The sequence below is a fragment of the Tachypleus tridentatus genome, chromosome 10 (assembly GCF_004210375.1).
Source record: "Tachypleus tridentatus isolate NWPU-2018 chromosome 10, ASM421037v1, whole genome shotgun sequence".
NCBI lineage: Eukaryota > Metazoa > Arthropoda > Merostomata > Xiphosura > Limulidae > Tachypleus > Tachypleus tridentatus.
In genome coordinates this window covers 169,903,675-169,916,448 of record NC_134834.1, presented here as the reverse complement: position 1 = coordinate 169,916,448, position 12,774 = coordinate 169,903,675, and the positions used below count along the sequence as shown (strand labels likewise).

Here is a 12,774-nt window from a genome sequence, read left to right as displayed (position 1 = left end):
TTCGGTTTATTCATCCGGATCAGTCAAATTATTACGCTGCGCTGCAATATAAAGTAAAGTAGATTTAGGAACGTACAACAAGTACAATTACACAATGTTTTATGGATGACTTTGTTCGAGAATTTTGCGTAAAGCTGCACTTTCTGTATTTTAGTTACTACTCCTTATATAATGTAATTACCCTTAATAACGTAGAATGTTATCAGTAAAAACATACTGCATTTTAGTTACTACTCCTTATTTCACGCAATTGCCCTTAATAACTTGGAATATTAATAGTACAAACTTCCTGTAGGATATTCCGATGTTTTTTATTGTTGTTATTTTTGTTTTTCTGCACATTGAAGCTTAATGTAAGGTGTGGGATACTTCAGTGTTTCTCAAGCTGAGTTTGTGGAATCTTTGTTCACTCAGAGCATAGGTGTGTATTACCCTGAATTTAGGGATATCCTTGTTGTCATCTGATGTGCCAAACAGAAAAAAAAAACACTGTATTGTTTTAGAAAGTTTCGGTACGAAAGAGTAAAATTATAACAATAAAACAGTAATTCATAATTTTGGCCCTTAAAAAGTTGTAACATATTTTTGTTAACTGAATTATTGTAAATAAATCGAATAATTGTAATCACTTAATCAGTTGCTGTTACATTTAAATGAACTGGCACTACCTACAAGTTATTCTCGTCTATTAAATATGAAAATAACATATATTATGTGTAAATGAAAAAAGTAGTGCGTATTCATTAAAAGCGTACTTAAAAACACAGGCCTTAAAACTTTAAATACATCACATTCAAAGTGTGTCAGTTCTATTGAAGGGAGTATATATTGATCTCTGCTAACTGGAACCTCTGAATTCTTGTTGTTGTAATCTAATCAATAACAACTCAGGTATGATAAGAAGCCAAAAATGATCGAGCGTGTGACTTAAAGGAATGAAATTAAAATTGTCGGCTGAACTGACAGCTACACTTATAACAATAATAAGAATTCTACAACAAATCAATAGTTAGCCAGACGCTTTCGATCAACTTGGGTGGGTTAAAATACGTGGAATAGCTATCCAATGAATAAATATTTGTTGTGAAATTCTTATCAGTGCTAAAAGTCAAGTTACCATTTTGTCCACCAATTTTGATTTCATTCGTTTAACTTGCACGTTTGATCCTTTCTCGGTCGCACCTTATTTTCACATCTAAGGTGTTTTTGATCAGATACCATGGCTTTTTATCAATATACATCAACAAACTAAAACAAGTAAGAAAGTGACAGTCGATAGTAACCAACATTAGGTTTAGGACCGCAACCCTATTATTTGGAACAATCCTTTACTTTACAGAACGCATCAGATTCTTTAAAATATATAGTGGTAATTTTCTTCTCTAAAACAGTGTTTATATTTAACTTTCTTTGTAATAGCTTCAGGAAACTCAGATTAACAGTTTCTTGTCCTCACCCATGTGCAATCAGTGTAGTTCTATCAAGCATCATTATTTACACTAATTGCCTAAGCTAATATCACGTGATGCTAAACTCTTTTAAATTAGGAGGTTTGCATAAAATGTAGCAGATCTGGTAATGAATAATTAATAACTGTTCACCCATTTATTATTTTGAAACGTTGAGCTGGAAACTGCTAATCTAGTTTGCTTGGCCTAACCAATACTTGTGTAACTGCACGTCCTTTCACCTTATAGTTTTACTGCTCTATATCAGCCGTCTTTAACCTGAATGATAAAAAAAAACGATCCAATTTTACGTAAACCTATAGTAAAAGATATAGACCGATAGCCCATGTGACGTTTTGCATAGGTGTGTTCTAAAGTTCAGGTCAAATTTGAGCGAATTTTGTTGATACATGTAGCTTATATGAAGACAAAATTTGACAATTGATTGTTGGTCGTAAAGTTATACCACTGTACTAAACGTGAAAGAAAAATCCATAAAAGCTTCCACACTTTTGGTGTGACGAACAAAAGGGGAAAAAATATACCAATAAAAAAAATAGAAATTTTATATCTCGTGTATTTTTAATGGATTGCGTTTAAACTTGATACGTGAAGTAAAAATCCCGTATAGAACATCCGTTGAAAGTATGTGATAGTTTGTGTTACCACAGTTCAATATAGAAAAAGTGAAAAATCGTTAGACTGTCACTTCTGTTAATTAATTATATACGTCGTATCATGCAGGTCGCTTTGGCCGTACGACACACTACTGTTGATTATAATACAGCAAAGTGAAACAGAGCAATGGATAAGAAAATTTAAAACATTTAATTTTGACTTAAAACCAAATTTCAGTTTTTTATTAGTAATAGTTTGTTTTATTTTTGCAGGTCATTGTTTTCTGATACAAACCTACATAATGTACTATCTTTGCTTTGTAATTCATTTAACCTTTTTTATATAAAATTAGTGTACTGATCTCAAAATGCACGAGAAACGTCCAGAAAAAGAAAGGTTAAAGTTAACAGTATTCATTCAGAAAACTCTGTACCAGTGGAAAGATAGCTTAGCATTAATGATTCGCTATTTAAGATAACAATATTCTTATAGTTTTAGTTTTCATTCCACACATGCTCTCCTTAAAATAAGTGAGTAAAGTTAAGATATTGAATGGTACTAAGAAGAGGTCAAGCATGTTAAGGCGTTTGATTCGTAATGTGAGGGTAGCGGGTCCGAATCCCGGTGGCACCAAACATGTTCGTCCTCCCAGCCGTGGGGGCGTTATAATGTGATAGTCAATTCCACTATTCGTTGGTAAAAGAGTAGCCCAAGAGTTGGCGGTGGGTGGTGATGACTAGCTGCCTTTCCTCTAGTCTTACATCGCTAAATTAGGGACGGCTAGCGCAGATAGCACTTGAGTAGCTTTGCGCGAAATTCAAAACAAACAAACAAACACAGTGCTAAGAAAATTCAGAAAAGCCAATTTTTCAATTCAAAAAGAAATAACAACCATTCCCTAATCAGACAACAGAAAAAAAAAACATTAAGGAAAGAGATTCTTGTGTTTTCCGTTTTATGTCCAAATATGTAAATTTATATATGGAAAAAAAGATGGAATAATATAAGAAAACAGATTTTGCAATGATTTCACCAACCAAGAATCGTGAGCCAATAGAACATCTCTTTTACATGTATTTATTTATACTTGATTAAATATTTTCACAACTACAGATAGCCGGAAGAGAAAGAAAACATGTAACTGGGTTGGTTTTATTAGAATGTAAACTTTTCATAATTTTTATTTCTATGGCTGGTGTAATTAAGATAGAAACAATGAGAACCTTGTTAAAACTAAATTGGCTATGATTCTTAGTTCTATTTATCCCTTAAACGGCGGCCATCATCAACTGATATGGCTACCTACAACATTCCCACTGTTTAAGGATTAATGTCCTGTAATATTTGATCAGATAACGTCAAAACCTGAATGATAAAAGATTCCAAACAATGTAAACGGTAGCAAATATTCAAGCAGTTTAATTAATTCTAAATTAATTTTTATCGTTCGTGCTATGCTCACAGACATGTTATTTGTTTAACCAGTGAGATGCATCATGAGAAACAACTGTCTTATCTTAAAACAATAATTGAAATGTAAAACTGGTCCTTTCCAAAAGCTACCAATTAATTATTTTTCTATTCTAAAACCAGTAATGAGTTATGTCAAATATAATAAAATATTACATCTGACATATCTAATGCCCTTCTATGGTCCAGCGATAAGTCTGAAGGCTCATAACGATTAAAATCGGGTTTCGATATTCGCGATGCGCACAGCCCAGAGAATTCAAAGAAATCAGATATAACTAAAATTATGGATAGCCCAATGTTTTATTTATTATTAAATTTACCTTTTGTGTATACTTTTACCAGTTTGATGTATTTTATATCATTGTCCAATTATCATTCCCCAGTAAGCTGTAGATAAATTTCGTATAATGTTCTATCAGCCAAGTTATTATACATCATATTCATAGATATACCACATTGCAATTGTCAGAAATATATTTAAAATTCAAGTTAAAGAGTTACAAGTTTTGTTATGCACTAACTAAGTTTATTTTAGATGATATACACCTTGTTATTGCCCAATAAAATTCTGCGTCGATGAAAACCAGGCCCTATCTATGTCAGGAGTGTCAGAAAGAAGCTAAGTGTGTCAAGTAAACAGACAGTTCAAGATGTATCTAACGGCTCATCGATCTTAGAATAAGTACGATATAGCTTTACAAAAGGAAGGCTTAGAGGGCTAGTCACACACAGGACGTTTACACTATGCACAAGTGTCTAATATGTTAAGTCTTACGAAGTGAGTTTCTGTTTTGCTTTCACGGTGGAGATATAAGCTTGTCATAGGGCATTGACATACGATCACACAACTTATGTTTATTTTACTGTTGAACGCTACACTTAATACCTATTTCTGTTGAACATTACGCTTAATAACTATTGTTTTGAATACCTTGTTTATAGCCTAATTTTGTTGAATATACCCCTAATGCTTAGTCTCGTTTAATTATACATAGTGCTTATTGCTGGTAGGTACTTCCAATGATGTCTGTTGTTGTTAAATACTACTCATAATTCAACACTACCTTAACATCTACTCCCGTCTAAACTTAATACGTATTACTGTTGAATACTGCCCATAAATCCTATTACTGTTGAATACTATCCTTAATGTTTATTTCTGTACTATTTATGAAATATCATGAGTGATTTATCCTCATGACTAACGAAATGACGTCAAATTTTCAAAGTTTTTCCCAGTAGCACCTGAACATACATGGGTACAAAGGTGTATGATTTATTTTCATCATACGTATCGCACTAATAATTTAGTTTTTGTTCGAACTAGTTAACCGTAGATATTGAATTGTTCAAATACATGGGGCTCAAATAATAACGTATCAATTTTCTATGCAAATATTAATAGGACAAACATAAAACAACTTGGAAAATTACTCAAAAGCAAGAAACTGTAACAACCTTCTCCACAGCAGGCTGTGAGAGGCGATTTCGAAAAAACAAAATTTCAAACAGTTTCGGTAGACTATGTTTTATCCGTTATTGAATATTATATACAGGGGACTTGAATATTCTTGAACTTCCAAGGTATGCATAAAGATGTAACCCATTCTTATATCATGACAGCGCGAACTAGGTAGAGTAATAACCTTATTTGAGAATCTTAGAGCCTGGTGAAGATTTAGATGAAGTAATTTCTATTTCTTCAAAATATATTTCTCTGAAATAAAGCCTGGTGCCTTCTTTGACTGTCAAAATCAGCAAGAACTAAAGTGCGAAGATAAATAGCTGTTGCAGAAACTAGGATTATTCATGATCTTTATAAAGATGTTCAGTTTCAGTAGGTTTTTCCAATATATGTATATATCCTTATATGTAAATAGGTATAGGTACATTGAATATTTATATGTAAATAAACCCAACAGCCTGTTTTGTATCTTATAAGCTAAATGAGAAAGCGCATTTATTTATGCTGGGAAAATGATATAGTATGACGTGTTTGAATATTTGTTTGTTTGTTTTATATTGTTTATCGATAGTTTTTGTTTGTTTTTGAAATTCGCACAAAGCTACTCGAGGGCTATCTGTGCTAGCCGTCCCTAATTTAGCAGTGTAAGACTAGAGGGAAGGCAGCTAGTCATCACCACCCACCGCCAACTCTTGGGCTACTCTTTTACCAACGATTAGTGGGATTGACCGTCACATTATTTCAGCGCCCCCATGACTGAAAGGGCGAAGATGCTTGGTGCGACGGGGATGCGAACCCACGACCCTCAGATTACGAGTCGCACACCTTAACACGCTTGGCCATGCCGGGCCGGTTATCGATGGAATCTAGTAATCACAATGATATTTTAATATACATATGTTAACTTATGTTCAGAAATATTGACCCTGTGTTACAATGGCTATTTAATTTTATTAGACCAGCAAAGGTATATTGAATATGAATGGAATATTTAAAACAAAGAACTTTCAACGCATTCTTATATAAATGTTAATAAATGTGTTTACGTAACTTAAAGACACACATACACACTATTTTATTAGTTATAATTAATAATTATTACCAACTTCCAATTATAACAAGCTATCTACTTAGAACAAAACTAAGAATTATCGATCAATCAGTATAGTTAACTGAATGACTTCTTGCATTTGTACTCATAAATATTAAAATGCATTTTTGCATCAGTTCGATAGCCTCGCTGCTAGTGGTATTTTAGATTAGGCCTAAATTCGCATATTGAGGTAAAAATGCAAAACAATCTTGGAAATAAAAGTATAATGGTAAACAATAGACCAAAATAAAAAGCAATAATATTCGATATAAAGAATACTATAACCAATATCATTAATGAAAGTAAAAATAAATAAATACTATAAAATACCTTATACATTTTATCAGTTACATTAACAGTAAACACATATATCCTAACCTAATAAAAATCTATTTCACATTTTTATTACGTTCGTACTGTAGAAAAGTCACTTCATTTATAGTCTTCTGAGAATATGGGAACTTTGAAACATATGTTTCAGAAAGAAAAATAACTTAAGACACTGATACAATTTCAGTTTAGTATAGTTTCAGTTTAGCTTCACCCACAAATTTTCAAATGTATACATTAATGCTTTAAACTCGTATTTTTTGTTCGAGGTCACAGAAATACAAAGTCTGTAAATTAGTGAAGGCTTAAAAAATATAAAGCTATACTTTTAACTATTTGGCACATTTTCCAGCGGCTCTGTGGTAAATCTGCGGATTTATAAGCTAAAAAAACTGCGTTTCGACATCCGGGGTGGGCACAGTCATGATAGCCCATTGTGTGGCTTTGTGCTTAAAAAAGAAACAAACTATTTAATAAATTCATTAATATTTTAAATTATTTAGCTTTGATACGCAAGCAGTTAACTATTCGTCACACTATCAAGTTACATGAGGTAGTGCTAGTCTAACTCACATAAATTTAAAAATAAAAATAATTTGTTATGGTCACTCTATGTACTTTCAAAAACACTTATTCGTGACTTCTGTAGCTACGACCTTAACGTGCTATCACACATTCAGTATAATATTACATAAATACATAAAATCAAAGTGCTTAATTTGTTAACCCATTAAACACATATACAAACATGACAGGGATATTTTTATGTTGTCAACAGCCAGAAAAGGTTTTTAATAAATGCTGAATAGTAACCGACTGTCTTAGCCATGTAGGAAAAAATAAAACAAGAACTAGATGGCGCTTTTCTCAGTTAGAAGAAGCAGACAAACATTTCGACAGAAATTAATATTTAACTTGCATTACAAAATAATGGTTTCTCAGGGAAATGACAAATGAAATGAAGAAAAATCACATAACGCTACTTCAGAAAGAAATATTGAAATGCGATATTCGTCCTAACGAGAAAAATTTAAATATATCATTATATATTTTGTCAGATAAAACAAAATGCGTAACGAGCAACTTGCTCTCCTTCATTGTGTCATTTCATTATAAAAGACTTAGATATGAAATTAGGAGCTTCATTTACATTTATTAGCCATTAATTAATGCGTAAGTTGAAAACCTAATCAATTAATAAATTAATGAAAATAATAATTTAACGAAAAAGAGAAAGGAAAAATTATTTGAAATGTTATTTATCGTTATTAATTTTATAGTTACTTCATCTCAAAGCATCACTTTGTTTCTGGCAACAACTATTATAATCACTACGATTTTTACTAAGTTGTAAACTGGATACTTTATCTATATCTCGTATATCTACATCGATTTACTTGGTTCAAACTTATTAATATTTCAAAAATGTTGGGTTTCAAATCAGGTCATACGTATTCAATTTTTTCGGTATAGTTAAACAGATATAACTCATGGACACGCTAAATGGGTCGACTCACTTTTCTTTGTTGTATCTGTTGGAGCCAAACGTATTTAAAATTTATATGCTTTGGTATATTTCCCAAAGGTACTTTACATAAAATATATAGTTACAATATGAATCCATCTTATAAAGTATTCAGTTGTCTCGAACCGTATTAGATAAGTTTCATTTTGATGAAATACATTTAACCTCATACTTTAAAATATTTAGTTGTGCTCCTGGAAAAAAAAATCTATAAACTAGGGATAAATTGTAGTTCACTTCAATTTAATAATTGGTTATATATTTTTCTATTATCTTTATCCCATGTTAATTTTTTGTGAAGTATTTTCTGTAAAACATAAATATTTCAATGTGTCTCTGGTGAAGTTTGGTTCTCTTATGAAAATAGTTTTTTTTAAAAAAAAACATGCTCATTTTAAATAAGGAGATATTTTATCATCATCTTACACATTAAGTATCTAATACTACTTTTTCTTTAAAGCCTTAAATATTCCAAAATGGTCTAAACTGTTTAAAGAATTAATTATATTACTTGATATCAAACTGGAGCCTCACGCTATTAATCAAAGAATGTTTCAGACAAAACATTTATATTTTCATTATTAACATTAGGTTTTGGTAAAACTAAGAGCAAAAGGAAGCATATAAATAGTATTTTAATTCCAAATAATTAAAATATGTATTTGTCTTTATAGATACCTAAAACTATTGCGGATAATAATCTTTGCCTTAGTTTTTATGACGTTAAACTGACAAGTCACCGATTGGTTATATAGATTATGTCAAGAGAATGTTGAAAATTTTGGGTTATTTCAACCGTCTTCTGTGGGATAAAGAATCATTGTGATATCAAGTTGCATCTAATGTTATACCACTTTTGAATCACTGTTGCATTGTTTATAAAACGAGTTTTACAACCAAGTATCTTAAAGTGTAGATAGATAAACCTAAAATGTGGTAATGTATAACATTAAAAAAACAATATGTGAAGTATTCTTCACATTCACACACCATAAATACTAATCTATGGTGATTCAGTACAAAATTATAATATCGTATTACATTAAATACTATCTAAGCTCCTCCTTACTCGAAGAAAACAGAGTTCTATTTGTTATAATAAATAAAATTACTTTAGTATTCCAGGCAGTAAAAATATAAATGTTCATATAAATTACCACAGACTTTATTTATGTGTTGCACAATATTACCATATTCATCTGAATAATGATTTCGCATAAGGTTTTTGACATATTTAATAATAAGAATCATTGGATAAGTAGAAACTTCCAAATCTTCAGCAAATTTACTTTATTTCATTCTTTCAATTTTGCCTTGTAGTTAGGGCACTCGACTCACAATATACAGGTCGGGTGGTTAAAATCTGGCAAAGAACATGCTAACCCTTTCAGCCGTCAGGACGTTATAATGTGACAGCCACTTTCAGTCATCATTAGTAAAACAGGAATCCATGAGCTAGCGGAAGGCGCTGCTGGCCAATTGCTCTCCCTCCGGTCGATATTTCAAAATTAGGGAGAAGAACAGATAATCTAGTTATTTTAGCCATAAGCAAAAAATAAATTATTTTTCCAACTATAATCACTCTTGAGAAGCATGTAATTAAATTTTGGCTGTTATAATATGATGATATGAATACATTTTGTCCTAACGAAAAAAAAAAGCTCTATTTAGAAGATCGAATGCGTATTCAGAAAACCTAAAACATAGTTGCTATAATTCCACAAATGGATAAGTTGATGTACTTTAGCTTTCATTAAACCGCAAGATGTTTTACTAATGCACTTTCACCCTTGGGGATATATTCAGTACTTTTAATGCATGTGATGTTTTCTGCTAGCATCCGACTGGGAAGCGAATTTTCTTTCTTTTTAAGTGTTTTTGTCTGTAATCTGTACTTTTTGTTAGAATTGCTTTGACATTTGTCTTCTGCTCCTCAATTTTATATAATGAATAAAAATAAGTTAAAGCATAATAATAATTTCATACTTAATAAAGAATATGATTAAATCAGGTGAATGACATTTATATTATGGTAAATTGGTTTTATTCTTAAAATTAAAATTTAAATGAATGTTGTTGATGACGAGAAATCCACTTGAAATAAAAATGATTCGTCTTATAAACATATTTTCAGAAACAAATAGTAATATATCAAAGTATAAACATATATATATATCATTTCTTCAGTATTTGGTCATCTCCTGCAAGTGGTTTGTGATTATAATTTACTATATTTTATATTATGTCCAAATCTGCCTTTTGATGAAGCCTCAAAGAGTGAGCTATGTGAAAACCTGATTGTAAAAGAAATATTACGTGGTAAAATGTCTGTTACTGTGATTTATTAATTGTGGTAGCAAAGACAAATAATTTGAAGGTAAAGGTTAAGTGCACGAAGATTAATCTCTTCGTAAAAAAAAATGTTTATGAAATTTTTGACAAAATTTTAATAGTATTAGTTGAAAAACCCCAACACTAATGTATTGTGGCGTCATCTGTTGTAGTGAAAGGTTATATAAGTTATGTTTGAACCAGAAAGACACTGGTATTTATACGTAGTATTATGTGATCCCTAATTTGATATACAATAGTACTTGTATTTTCCCAAGTATTCATAGAGGTATGGCAATACATAGTTAAGACAAACATAAAAATTAATTTGAAATACCGATTCAAATAGGATTTCAACGCGAGGTCTTTAAAGGGTAATCAAATGTTGTAACCGCTGTTACAATTAATTAAAATCCTTAATACAAATTATCATGACTTCCTCCAGTTAAGACTAACCAGTGAGTGAATATGAACGTTATCAACAAAGCGCGCGTTACAAACTTAGAATAAAGTGTTAACAAAAAAAAAGGTTATAGCAAAGCCGCATTGGGCCATCTGTTGTGTCCACCGAGGGAAATCGAACCCCTGATTTTAGCGTTCTAAATCCGAAGACATACCGCTATCCCTCCCAAGGAATAAAAGTAGCGCTATTAACAGAGAATGGCTTGTATAGAGAGGGACTTTTCGCTCATTATAAAAATAATTTTGATAAGATAAATAACAAAACGAATGTATATATTTAATATTCTGAAACCACTGATGGAGTATAGCTACAGCTTTTCCATATATTTGAAATATCTGATGTAATCTCATTTCTTAACATGTTGTTTATCTGCCTGAAATTTTTATGTAAAACTGTACAAATACTGTTTGCCAGAAGCACTTACTAGTTTTCAACTGATAGAGGAGACGTTTCACTTTTTGTTTGAGTATAAAATTACACAAGAGGCTATTTGCGGTTATTGATCCTGATTTGTAATTGTATAAGCCCTGAAGCTTATCACTAAGTCAGTGAAGTGAAAAACGCTAGTCAACAGTACCCACCGCCAACTCTTGGATTAACTTATTTCAATAATGGAATCTAATCACTGCTCTTACAACATACACATGGCGCCAATGTACAGAGTACGATTTCGCAAAACCACGAACCTTCAGATCTGTAGTAGATCACGTCTAAGCTCTCGACTTTTCTAGAACTTATTTAATGATTTAATTCAATACATATGAAACGTATTTGTTACCATACGAAAAGTTTTATCCGTGTATTGATTTTAATCATACTGTGTTAAATCATATTAAATATATTGCACTATCTAGTGCTTTACAGGCATTTTGAATTTGATAAAAATAAAATAATAGCAGGTGATCTCGTTTTGAACATACGTGGATTCTGAGTAGAACTTAAAATATAAACATTTTAGAAGCAAAAATTATACAGTTAAGAACCATCTTTGTCATTTTTTTTTTACCTTGAAACAGGGAATTTTTAGTTTTTTACCTTTTCTTCCTTTCATTGCGCAGCTTATGGAACTTCTTTCTTTTAAAGTTTACTTGTTCTGGGAAAGGAGTTTATTAAATCTTTTTATTATTTATACCCTCGATTCCATTGAGAAGTAAAATACGGTCGGCTGCTCTTCATTCTTAGGAAGTTAGCGTGAAACAAAAACGGTCCCGGAATGGAGAAAATTGGTCAGTCTTTCTTCGAGGGTTTTCGTTTCGAAATTTCACAGATCACAGACTGCCATTCCTAGCTCTGAAAAAAATACGTATATGTCATATTAAGAAGTTAACTTTAATATAATAAGTGGGAATGCTTCATAAAAGAATAACGAACTGCTTTAAAAAAGCGTTGTCTACAATATAAGCTAAGAGATAAAATAAGTTAGTGGAACGAACCTACATAAAACAAGTTGAAATGACAGGATTATACCACATGATTTTGGATGACCAAGATATTTTGACTGTTATAATCAGCACATGCCTAATTTAAAAACTAGCTCATCTTTTTAATGAAAATAAAGTTATTTGAACTAAATGAAATTAATTTAATCATTTGCTCTTTAACTAGAGATACGTCAAATGGATTTAATCGTTATCATTTCGCGAATAAAACAAAGTTTGTAACTTATATTTAACCAAAAATGGTTATTTATTATAAGATATCTAATTTTAATATAATGGCAAATGATTAACTCCCTTCTCGCAGGTTAAAACGTAAGTTATCTTTTACACATTGTGTAAAAAGAGAGAAGCAAATGATTTTATGCGTTAAATGATGACATTAACTTGTTGGTGAACTGAACTCAAACACACGTAAATTACAAATCATAAATTTTAAACTAAGGAAGCTTAACACTTAACAACATTTACTCGAATGCGAAAATTAGTGCTTTCTACAATATTTGGTACTAGTCACTTTAACCAGATCACTGTCTCGTTTTTATGGAAAGCAAACAGCCAAAAGCCCTTTTGACAATATATTAAGACTGGT

The 12,774-nt window shown here is 31.1% G+C and overlaps 1 protein-coding gene across 3 annotated transcripts in view; it reads right to left on the bottom strand.

Moving 5' to 3' along the window:
* The window catches only part of LOC143230892 (dopamine D2-like receptor), a 186,167-nt gene that overhangs the window by 107,474 nt on the left and 65,919 nt on the right, over window positions 1-12,774 (bottom strand). For all 3 annotated transcript variants that reach the window (XM_076465181.1, XM_076465182.1, XM_076465183.1), the window contains exon 2: window positions 11,782-12,036. The gene's annotated coding sequence lies outside the window, so the exon portion shown is untranslated. The remainder of the gene's footprint in view (window positions 1-11,781; window positions 12,037-12,774) is intronic.